Source organism: Crinia signifera, chromosome 11 (assembly GCF_055691185.1).
Source record: "Crinia signifera chromosome 11, ASM5569118v1, whole genome shotgun sequence".
Lineage (NCBI taxonomy): Eukaryota > Metazoa > Chordata > Amphibia > Anura > Myobatrachidae > Crinia > Crinia signifera.
The window spans coordinates 31,607,216-31,619,244 of NC_139227.1; the positions used below are offsets into that span (position 1 = coordinate 31,607,216).

The following is a 12,029-nucleotide window of genomic DNA, read 5'->3' on the forward strand; positions in this document are numbered from 1 at the left end:
AGATTGAAGAATTGCTTGGAAGCAGGAGACTTGAAGGGCTAGGCCAGGAAGCTCAGGGATACAGGCAGAGACCAGACTGTGGAGAGAACTGGCAGCGATGGGGTTAAGCAGTAACCTAGACCAACACAGAGCACGAGCAAGGCACCAAGGTCAGGAGAGGTGAGTCAGAGAGCCGGAGTCAGCTGGGAGCTGTGAACGCCTCTGGAGACTCTTTGCACTGACGCTGAACAGCCCTAGGCAGATCCCCTATATCCCAAGAGGGCGGCTGCCATTGGCTGTCAGGTCAGTATGGGAGGAAACCTCAGACCTAGGCCAATCTGCTATTTTGCCCTTAACCAAGATGGCGGCGCCGGCCTCCCGGCACCATTACAGCACACACTGCTACACCTGTCGGCGTCCCACGCTGCCTGCTGCCCACCAGACTGCCGCTGCCCGCTGACCCGGAGACCACTACACGCTAGCCGACGGCGGGCGCGGACGGGTGAGTAATATGCCCGCCGCCCACCGCCGCGGCTGAGTGTGACATGGTGTATGTGGGGGACTATGGTGTGTGGTGGGGTAGAGGGTTATGTGGAGACTCGGGTGTATTGGTGGTAGAAGACTTGTGGTGTATGTGGGGGACTATAGTGTGTGGTGGGGTAGAGGGTTATGTGGAGACTAGGGTGTATTGGTGGTAGAAGACTTGTGGTGTATGAGGGGGACTATGGTGCGTGGTGGGGTAGAGGGTTATGTGGAGACTAGGGTGTATTGGTGGTAGAAGACTTGTGGTGTATGTGGAAGGACCAGAATTGCAGGATGTTTTGGGGGTAGAGGGATATGGGGTGTATGTGGGAAGACATGTGGAGTAGGTTATGTAGGGGTAGAGGCATATGGGGCTCATGTGGGTGGAGAGGGGGAGTAGGTTGTGCAGGGGGTATAGAGATAGGGGTTAGGTATGGGGAGATAGGGGGTGTATGTGTGCTGTCGGGGATTATGGAGAGTAAAGTGTGTGTGTGTGTGTGTGTGTGTGTGATAAGGGGTGTGGAGGATTATGGGGATTAAGTATGTGTGGGATAAGGGGTTTGTGGGGGGTTAAATTGGGTGGTACTTGTTTCCCGGCAGGGCGCCCAGTACGCATTTAGCGTACTGGGCTATTCTCAGTTGTGAAATCGCATCGCACAGAGTGTATACTGCTGTGCGATGCGATGCGATGTCCATATGAAGTGCACAGGAGTGCTTATACAATGAAATATCGCATGGGATCGGAGGGCACCATAGACAAGGTGCGATGTGATGTGATGTGATGCAATGCAATATTTCATAGTACAAGCACCCATGAGATGAGATGAGATGTGATGTGTGCTTACTATGACATGTGATGGGTGCTTACAATTGAAAGCACCTATGCCATTGTTTAGCGTCAACTCCAGTATCAACACCACCCCGAAGCATGGCGAGGCCCGCGAGGCCTCACGGGGCTCGCTGCGCTCGCCACACTTTATAAAAACAACTCCACGCCGATGTGGATAGTGGGGGTATGAAAAGGTCAGAGGATGCAATCCGCCTCCCCTCGCTGGGCTCGCCACACTTCAGGGTGGTGTGGATAGTGGTGATGTTGTAGGAACACATTCACACTTCCAAAATCATACAGCCGACACAGTAATGACGACATTTGTTAACTAAGAACTGTAAATTTACTCAAATAATTTAAAAGCATAACGATAATGATAATAAGTAAAACATTAATTAAGAACAATGAATCACAGTAAAACATTATTTAGTAACAAATCAGTTAATCATCCTTAGGGAGGAGGGTAAGTGCTCCCAGGATTCGATGAAATGGGTTATCCCCACCCAATGTCTTTCTCCACATGAACTCCTGGAGATAGGAATGGAGCATGGGGCGTGCTGTACCTCTTTGGCGCTTGTTGCGCCATTTGCATGCGCCCCACATTCTCTCCACATTCTGGGTATGAACCCCTGTGGACGGGTCTATAAAATTGAACCTGTGATTTACTTGGGCCTGCTGATGCCCTGCCCGGCTCTCCACAACAGCTCCCCCGCCCTGCCAGGCTCAAGGCTCCCTCCTCCTGCAGCTCCCCGGGGACTGCATATGATAAATCCATGCGATTTATCATATGCAAAACTTGGCACATCAAGTGCCTAATCGTGTGTCCCTCTCCCGGGGAGCTGCAGGGGAAATCAGGTCCGACTTCTCCCTAGGACAAGTCGGACTAATGTATGGGGGCCTTTATTCATGAGAGAGTGATAAAACTCTTTGTGTACAATAAAATGTTGCACCAGCCAATCAGCCGCTAACTCTCATGTGTTTGAAAAATGACAATTAGGAGCTGATTGGTTGGAGAACCTTTTATAATACGCAACAAGTTTATCACTCATAACGAGTTTTATCACTCAATGATAAATGGGCCCCAATGTTCATTGTTTTCACTTGTTACTGGAGACGCAATCCAGCAGTTATAAATTATTCCTGATGCGTCTCCCATCATCGCACACATGCGTCTCACAGAGTATGGCGAATGTTTGCCCACATTTGTGTTGATCTATGTTGGCTGATACAGATACACTAACTGCCTATAGAGAAGGTAATATTTGTATAATTCAGTAACACCTTACTGCCTAATGTTCTGTAACCTTGTTTTTTATGTGCTGACTGATGTTTGAATAATTAAACAAGTTTTTTTTTTAAGAGAATTGTGGTTTTTTTATATTTTATTTTAATGGTAAAAAAAAAAAAAAAAGCTGGGGACAAGAAGTATACTGTAGGTCCTTGTCTGTATATTGGGACAGGTGGCATTTACAGCACAGCCGTGTGGGGTTAGGATATACGCTATACTGTGGGGTATTGTTTACCTATAAAAATATCTAAGATGCACATAAAGGGTATCAATTACTATACTGACAATACATGCAGATCTGTATAAAAGTTATATAACCAATAGGGGTCAATCCAGTTACCTGCAAATACATCACAGGTGTGAGATAAGGGGCATACACACGTGGCAATGGGGGAGGCTGTGCTGAGCGACGGGATTAACCACGGATCGTTCAGCGCACAATGTGGATGAGCAGTGATGTGTGCTGAGTGATCCGTGATGTGTGCTGAGTGATCCGTGGCGTGTGCTGAGTGATCCGTGGCGTGTGCTGAGTGATCCGCGATGTGTGCTGAGTGATCCGTGATGTGTGCTGAGTGATCCGTGACGTGTGCTGAGTGATCCGTGACGTGTGCTGAGTAATCCGTGACGTGTGCTGAGTGATCCGTGATGTGTGCTGAGTGATCCGTGACGTGTGCTGAGTGATCCGTGATGTGTGCTGAGTGATCCGTGATGTGTGCTGAGTGATCCGTGCGGGCCAGTGTTCTGTGGTCACAGAACACTGGCGATGACTCGATTGTGACTGCAGGCAGTATCCACCTAGTCACACAGGACCCACACACAGGACCGTGCATCAGCCGTCGCCGGGGGCACACACACAGTGATCCGTGCTTAATTTCTAAGCGATCTAGTGAGATGGCGTAGAAATAGCCCTCGTGTCCCCCCCCGTGTGTAGGCCCCTTTACACACAGCTGCTCACAGACCTGATTACAAGCAGCCGAATATTGATGAACTGTGAATGCGTATTGGCTGCAATGCCTGTGTGCGATGCTGAGCAGCGATTACGTCCTGCTACTTTGTCTATTCACAAGCCGTGCGCAGGGTGATTGACAGGAACCCTGCGTCTGTGGGTGGTAACGGACCGTTTAATGCTGGGAGCGCCATGGAAACCACAGGTGTGTCTGAGCACTTTAGGGGAGGGTGTGTGATCTTGGCTCCAGGCCGGTTATGCCGCTGACTACGTCTCTGGCTACTCCTAGCTGGTAATGTCTGGTGCCCAGTGCAAAAACATGCGATGGTGAGCCAGTAATGAAGAATTTTGGTCATTTTTGCGAAGTCTTTGCACAGGGTACACATCCATCCGCACAGCGGGATTTCACTATAGCGGGGGGGGGGGGGGGGGGGCGTCTACCTGACTGCTGGCCGCTGCACTTTGGTGGCAGTGCAATCAGGTCTGAATTACCCCCACAGCCCCATAGAGCTGCAAATACTTTGGTGCAAATTTGGGCTCCGGGAGACACAGTGGTGGGGTTTTTTAGGGAGTGCACCCCACTGGGAAATTTTTGGGGGGTGAGCGCTCTCTAAAAAACTTGCCCAGGGGGGAGCACTCCCTAAAAAAAACACCACTACAGGGGTTAATACATCGCCCTAGCCGCTAATTGCTGGGATGTTTGAAGGGGACAGCTGCACCGAGCGTTACTCAGCGGGCTGTCCCTAGTGCACGGTAGGTGCGCTAGTAATTCATTTAAAAATCGTTATCTCCCAGTTACCGACGAGCGGGACTGCCTGGGAAAATGTACAGAAAAAAGTGTCAACTCTAAATCCCCATGTAGACTAGATGACTAGGGGCACGTCGATATTATTCAATGAGATTGAGTGTACACTAAACGATGTTGGTAAATGATATCGCTCAGTGACATCACCAGCATCGGCTGAACATGTGGGGCGTTGGCTATAGAGCAAAAGTCAACCTACATTCTCATCTAGTGTGTATGGGGCTTATGGTAGGTATATGTTTCTGTTTAATGCAATACATAAATACACACCCCCGAGTACTTTAATAGCTATGCTGCCAGTGATCTCTGCAGGAAGTATTTAACTGTGTAGCATGGGGGGTAAGTGTGCACCATTGGGAGGTGTGTTACTATAATGGTAAGGGGCACTATTGTGGGCATTATGCGCAAGCAACATTAGTGTGGGCATTTTGCATAAAAGGCATTACTGTAGGCATAATGGGTAAGAGGACCCTAGCATCAGCCCTCGGTGCGCCCACCTGTAAGGGAACTGTAGCAAGGTAGTTAATAGCTCTGATTCCCCGCTGGTAACCCCCCTGGTCACCAGTGCGGATCCCTGTGCTGTGCTGAATGAGGTCACGTGACGCACAATGTTGGGTCCTCCCACCTGCCCTTCTCTGCTCTGTCCCTACAGTGGTGACGGTCTGGTGCACCTAAGGGGAGAGGTTCTGCAGGAGAAAGAGCCAGTGGGGTAATGTGTGGCACATGCAGGATAGGGGCGGTAATAGTGTGTGTTGGAAAGTGGCAGTTTGGTGCTGTGTGGCACCTGCAGGATAGGGGCGGTAATAGTGTGTGTTGGAAAGTGGCAGTTTGGTGCTGTGTGGCACCTGCAGGATAGGGGCGGTAATAGTGTGTGTTGGAAAGTGGCAGTTTGGTGCTGTGTGGCACCTGCAGGATAGGGCGGTAATAGTGTGTGTTGGAAAGTGGCAGTGTGGTGCTGTGGGGTACCTGCAGGATAGAGGCAGTATAAGGGTGTGTTGGAAAGTGGAAGTGTGGTGCTGTGTGGCACCTGCAGGATAGGGGCGGTAATAGTGTGTGGTGGAAAGTGGCAGTTTGGTGCTGTGTGGCACCTGCAGGATAGGGGCGGTAATAGTGTGTGTTGGAAAGTGGCAGTGGGGTGCTGTGGGGTACCTGCAGGATAGGGGCGGTAATAGTGTGTTGGAAAGTGGCAGTGTGGCGCTGTGGGGCACTTGCAGGATAGGGGCGGTATTAGGGTGTGTTGGTAAGTGGCTGCGTCACTGGCGCTCAGTCTCATTATGAGAATAAATAATATTCACTCAGCAATCTACTGTCACAGTGCAGATAGTGCTTTATGGCCCACTGTGCTCAGCATTAGTGCAGCGTATATATAGTAACTTGGACCTAATTGTGTGGAGTTTGTATAGTCTCCCTGTGCTTGTGTGGGCTTCCTCTGGGTACTCCAGTCGCCTAACACACTCCTAAATCATACTATGTTCACGCGTGTGCGTGTACATGTGTTTAGGGCAGACTATATGGGCCAAGTGGTTTTTATCTGGGCCAGATGTACTAAGCTTGAAAAGTGACTGACTGCCATATCATAGTCTGTTTGAGAAATGACAGTTGGGGGCTGATTGGTTGGTGGTTTATCACTCTACATGTTATCACTTTTCAAGGCTTAGTATATCTCACCCTCTGTGTTTCTTTGTGTACACCTGAACAATACATCCATATGTACTAGCCCCTTAACCCAGGAGCTATTAGTTATCCATGGGCTTACAGGGCATGAATATTGGCACGGTGGAGGGCCCCAGAGATATCAGTGTACTAGGCCCTGAGATTTCTTTGCTGGCCCTGGTGCAGCATGCAGTGATGTCATAATGAGGTCACAGAGGCCAGTCAGGTGCTAGTAACCAGTAACTGCCATTACTCTGTGCTAGTGACAGTTGGTGGTTGGAGTTCAGTCATGTCCAGCATGAATTTCGGTGAAGAGCCAAGTGAGGGTCCCCCGGCTGTAAAGCGTACTAAGCTGGAAGACCCAGATAAATGTGCCTTTATGGCAGCACTGGGCCTTGTTCCCAGACAGCAGGCAGAGGAGATGAAGACCAAGGTCCCCGAGAAGAGGAAGAGGATACGGAGACCAAATCCTAAATTTGTTAACAGCGCCAGAAACCCGTTTGTCTCTGGCAAAGGATATATCCCTGAGTGAGGATGAGGAGGAGGAGACAGAGAGGAGGATGAGGAGGAGTTTCTATAGACATATAGATTACTAAACTAATGATAAGTATAGGAAACGGATGATAAGAATACTGCACTATAAATTACATGTTGATTTTCATTTTCATATTAAGTTTTTTTTTAAATAGATAAGATATAGGTAGATTCTATCTATCTATCTATCTATCTATATGTCTATCGATGCCAAACCGGCCCTCCTACCACAATATTTCCTGCCGATCATAGAAAACCACAAAAAGAAAGGTAAGGAACTGGATTCAGTGGGAACCCAATAATAATTAGATCCCAATTAAACCCTCATTATTATACTACAGATCAGAGCTAAGAATTGTATCTTCTGTTTTTCAGACACTAAAAGAACATTATTGAAATGCTTCCGTGTTTCCGAAGGTCTCTAACATGGAGGCCGCTAGAACTGTACAAGGAAGTGAGTTCCACAGAGTCGGAGCCGCAAAGTTGGATTTGGGTGAGTTATTATGTTTCTGTGCAGGGTAAATATTGGCTGCTTTATTCTTACACTGCAATTTAGATATCAGTTTGTACACACCCCAGCCAAATCTAAAGGCCCCATTCACTAATGCGATATGGCCACTTTTCATCTGATTCCGAGCTTACGGAACGAGGGATGGGAAGAAAAGTGGCCAAATCGCAATTCATTTCCCTCTGGTCCCGATCCGAGGCGCATTCCTGTGCTGGAACAGATCATCATGGCTGCCATGAAAAGTTATAGTATTGCGCAGCCCTGACTGGGATCACGTACGTTACACAGGTGCGCAAAAGGGCCGCATACAATGTATACAATACTTATTTCGATTTTTTTCCTTTTTTTTTTTCTTCTTTTTTTGCATTTTATTCCAGTATGAGTATTCTGTTAGATCTCCGTGGTCTGTGTTATAGCAATTCTGTGAATGTACAGTAGATCACTTACAGTACATACTCCTATTAATCCTTGTAGTGTTGAGCCCGAATGGCCCATTCAGGTGGATATGATAATGTATCTACGATACTGTATAAGTATGACTACGCTCGGATGAGATATGTATACTTGAACTCCTAAACTACATTGCACTAACTGTTATGTCTATGTAGCTGACATGACTACCTTGCTGTTTATTCTTTTTGTTTTGAGTTAGTTTTTCTTTTTAATTTGTTGTTTTATTGCATAAACAAAAAAAACTCAATAACAATTATTGAATTAAAAAAAAACACATACATTTGCAGGTATTCAATGCTGTTTGCGAGTGGTGACAGCGAGCAGGGCTTCCCGCTCGCTGTCACCACTCACCCTGTCAGTATTCAACACAGCCCCCTCATACGCCAATTTCCCCTCGCTCCGTTTTTTGAGTGAGAGGGAATTGGCGGATGCGGCTCCAGAAGCAGCGAGACCCGCGGCTAAAAACTGCAAGTTTTCTGCAGTAGCCGCGGGTCTCGCTGTTTTGGGGAATTCTCGCCGTCCTGTGACGGCGAGGATTTCCCCAGAACGTTGAATAGAGTGAGCGGCCGGCGCGGGGGTTAAACAGCAAGGATCGCTGGTTTTCAGCAATCCTCGCTGTTTAACCCCCTCGCCGGCCACTCGCTGCGGCATTGAATACCCCCCAATGTATAGTTTGCAGTCCTGGGAAAGAGGGGGGGACTGGACTGCACACCATATTTTTAAACATAATGAGAGGTGCTACCAAGTTAAGGCTTCCAGTTTTGCAGATTGCAGTCCTGTCAGCCAAGAGCTGCCTGGTGAGTTGGTGGGTATCGCATGTGATACCTCGTGCTAGTGGATGGGGTCTTAACTCTCTCTGCACATGTTGCATCTGCCCCACCTGCAGTGCAGCATAGAAGGGCCCTTCTGAGAGATGTCTGTTACTATCTTGCCTAGTGTGTACGTGCGATATCGCTAATGTTCTGCACTCCCGTACATTGCTAATGACCCCCTCCCTCGTCCTGCATCTACCCCCAGAATCGCTCCCTTCCTCACCGGCATCAGCAAGTAGCCACAGCTGCCAGTATCGGTGCTGACAGGGATCACGGAATGTGTATGGGGCTTACTGAATCAGGCCCATAGTCAGGCTCCTGGCTCCTGCATTATGTTCCACCTGCAGGCAGTATTATTCCTCTCCTGGGAGACTCAGGGGCCGATACAGGCCTGCTTGTACAGGTCCGAATCCGGCCGCTCCCCGATGGTGGGGCAATGATCATGTATGGGTCCCCGCAGCAAGCACCGTCCTCAATATATTTATACTCCAGGTGTCAATCGCTCCCTGATTGACAGGCAGGGGGGCCATACAGGTCGGACACCTGGCGTTTCATGGGCGTGTCCACGGAGACGCTGGGGTAATTCTATGCTGTGAATAGAGTAACAGTCATACGATGGTGAGCAGCCGGCTAATGTTTCTTGCTCTGTGCGGGGAATGTGTAAGCGCACACATCTGCTTGCAGCGCGGAGAGGGCATTCGGGCGACGTGCATTCACTGGGGCGGCGTTAACCTGCTCGCTAGACTCCAGATATATGCAGCCTAATGAGCAGGTCTGAATCAGGCCCCCGGGAGGGCATTGCAGTAGTATATGCCTGAGGCTATAAATGCATGTATGAGTATAGGCAGATCTGAGGGAATTAGGGGCTTGGGGCCTGATTCAGACCTGATTGCTCACACCGGCTTCCTGTCAGTCAGACTGTGGGGGTGGTGCGATTAGATCCATACGCTACTGTATTTCTATCACTGTTTGGGCTCACACATGCGCACTGTGGCCCGTACACATGGGCAGTCATTCCATAATCGCTCCATAGGCAAATTCGCACATCAGCGATCCCCTGTGAATCGGGCCCTTGGTTCTGGCTATGTTTCTCAGACAAAACAGTGAGGATTTTATCATGGCTGATATCTGATTGGTTGTGTGGCATCGATGTAAGCAGCGCTTATTGTACAACCGAAGGCCCAGAGAAAACTGATCAACTGCGATGGGAATGACTTATTATCTGTACACAGGATGGTTGTTGACCCTTTTATCCCAATATATATTTCCCAGTCATTATTTATTATTTATGTATTACCAGTTCCTTATAGAGCGCAGCAAATGCTGTTGTGCTCTAAGGGCTATGCCCCAGTGGCTGAGTTGGGAGGTTGCTATGGGTGATTTCTGTAACATAAGTATAACGCTCCCAGGAAGGAGGAGTAGAGCTCCCATTGCAGTATGCCAACAATGTGACTGGATTTATTATTTCCTTCGAATGACTCTTTCTTCCTATAACCGTCCTGCTCAGCTTCCTTCTGGCGGTGGAAGTGGTGCCTGGTCGGGGTGGTCACCCAAGTATCCATCACACTCCCAATGACCCATCTCCTGATACATCTGGTTCCCATCTGAAGGATTCCTGCTGCTGGGTCTGGAGCACATCTGGTCCTACATCACCTTCAGTGAGTATTTATCCCAGGCAGTGTGAGTATTTATCCCGTGCAGTGTGAGTATTTATCCCGGGCCGTGTGAGTAATTATCCCGGGCAGTGTGAGTTTTTATCCCAGGCAGTGTGAGTATTTATCCCGGGCAGTGTAAGTATTTATCCCGGGCAGTGTGGGTATTTATCCCGGGCAGTGTGAGTATTTATCCCGGGCAGTGTGAGTAATTATCCCGGGCAGTGTAATTATCCCGGGCAGTGTGAGTAATTATTCCGGGTAGTGTGAGTATTTATCCCGGGCAGTGTAAGTATTTATCCCGGGCAGTGTGAGTAATTATCCCGGGCAGTGTAAGTATTTATCACGGGCAGTGTGAGTAATTATCCCGGGCAGTGTGAGTATTTATCCCTGGCAGTGTGAGTATTTATCCTGGGTAGTGTGAGTATTTATCCCGGGCAGTGTGAGTATTTATCCCGGGCAGAGTGAGTATTTATCCCGGGCAGTGTGAGTATTTATCCCGGGCAGTGTGAGTAATTATCCCGGGTAGTGTGAGTAATTATCCCGGGCAGTGTAAGTATTTATCCCGGGCAGTGTGAGTATTTATCCCGGGCAGTGTGAGTAATTATCCCAGGCGGTGTGAGTATTTATTCCGGGCAGGGGGGGGGGGGGGGGGGGGATTTATCCCGGGCAGTGTGAATATTTATCCCTGGCAGTGTGAGTATTTATCCCGGGCAGTGTGAATATTTATCCCAGGCAGTGGGAGTGTTTATCCTGGGCAGTGTGATTATTTATCCCAGGCAGTGGGAGTGTTTATCCCGGGCAGTGTGATTATTTATCCTGGGCAGTTTGAGTGTTTACCATGGCCAGTGTGAGTCTTTATCCCGGGCAGTGTGAGTGTTTATCCCAGGCAGTGTGTGTGTTTATCCCGGGCAGTGTGAGTAATTATCTCGGGCAGTGGGAGTGTTTATCCCGGGCAGTGGGAGTATTTATCCCGGGCAGCGTGAGTGTTTATCCCGGGCAGTGTGAGTGTTTATCCCAGGCAGTGAGAACAAATGTTTTTGTTCTCCCAAAGGTTGTGCCATATATCTGAAACATGGATAAATATGTCCTGAAGAAGGACCCAGTAACCCGTGTGCTCAGAGCCCTCTGCTGGACAGATCACAGAGTGCAGGATGCTGATATCCCAGGTGCTGCCACCTGCTGGACAGATCACAGAGTGAAAGATGCTGCCACCTGCTGGGAAGTCGAGCTACTGCACAAGGGCTGTGAGATAAAAGAAGAAGCATAGGGGCTAAAACCAGTTTATTGCAAACCATGGTTACATATATCGCTCCATGACATTTTTCCTGTTACATACACATTAGCATTCCAGCATTCGTATGTACAATTGTCAATGCAAATAAACATGTATGACTGGTCATTTACTTCTACTTGTCTGTCTTTATACTACAATCATCACTGAAATGCCTGTCACTTCTAATTTTAGCTCATGTGAGTCTTTAGCATTATTAAGTCAGATGTGGTGGCCAATGTCTGGGGGTGTAAGATAGTCTTTTCCTGCAAGGCCACACCCCTTATAGCAATGCCACACCCTTTTTCGGCAAATCTGTCTTTGGCGCTTACTCTTCGCACCGGGACCCAAATTGTCTCGAAACGGCCCTGGGCTGAGCAGTCAGTGGGTGTGGCTACTTTGTCAGTAGGTGGAGTCAGCTTATCGGCAGGTGGGCAATGTGTGTGCCACTATTATTCAGATATTGTCACTTCACCGGAGTGAGTACTGCCACCATGTACAGCTGTTACTGTGGACAGTGCTGGGCCACCCGTCACACGCTTTCCCTGCATGTACGTGCTGCATGCTCCCAGTTTGGCTGCGTCTACACATCGCGTTTTGACAGGTCCCTTTTAGAAGGACCTGTTGGGCAGGAAGGAGCCTGCACATTTAATTCCTTACATCTTAGCAGGATGCAGATGAACAGGAGCTGTTTAGCAGGATGCTTACTTAAGAAGATATATACACAAGCCTGCTGCATCCTGATAAAACGCAATGTGTAGATATACAAAACTGC

At 48.6% G+C, this 12,029-nt stretch overlaps 1 long non-coding RNA gene across 1 annotated transcript; it reads left to right on the forward strand.

The window, feature by feature from the left end:
• The first annotated feature begins 6,224 nt into the window (after window positions 1–6,224).
• Window positions 6,225–11,728, forward strand: LOC146045438 (uncharacterized). The gene is made up of 3 exons (XR_014465435.1): window positions 6,225–7,049; window positions 9,837–9,987; window positions 11,036–11,728. It is a non-coding gene; the product is annotated as an uncharacterized LOC146045438 (long non-coding RNA).
• Window positions 11,729–12,029: the final 301 nt, after the last annotated feature.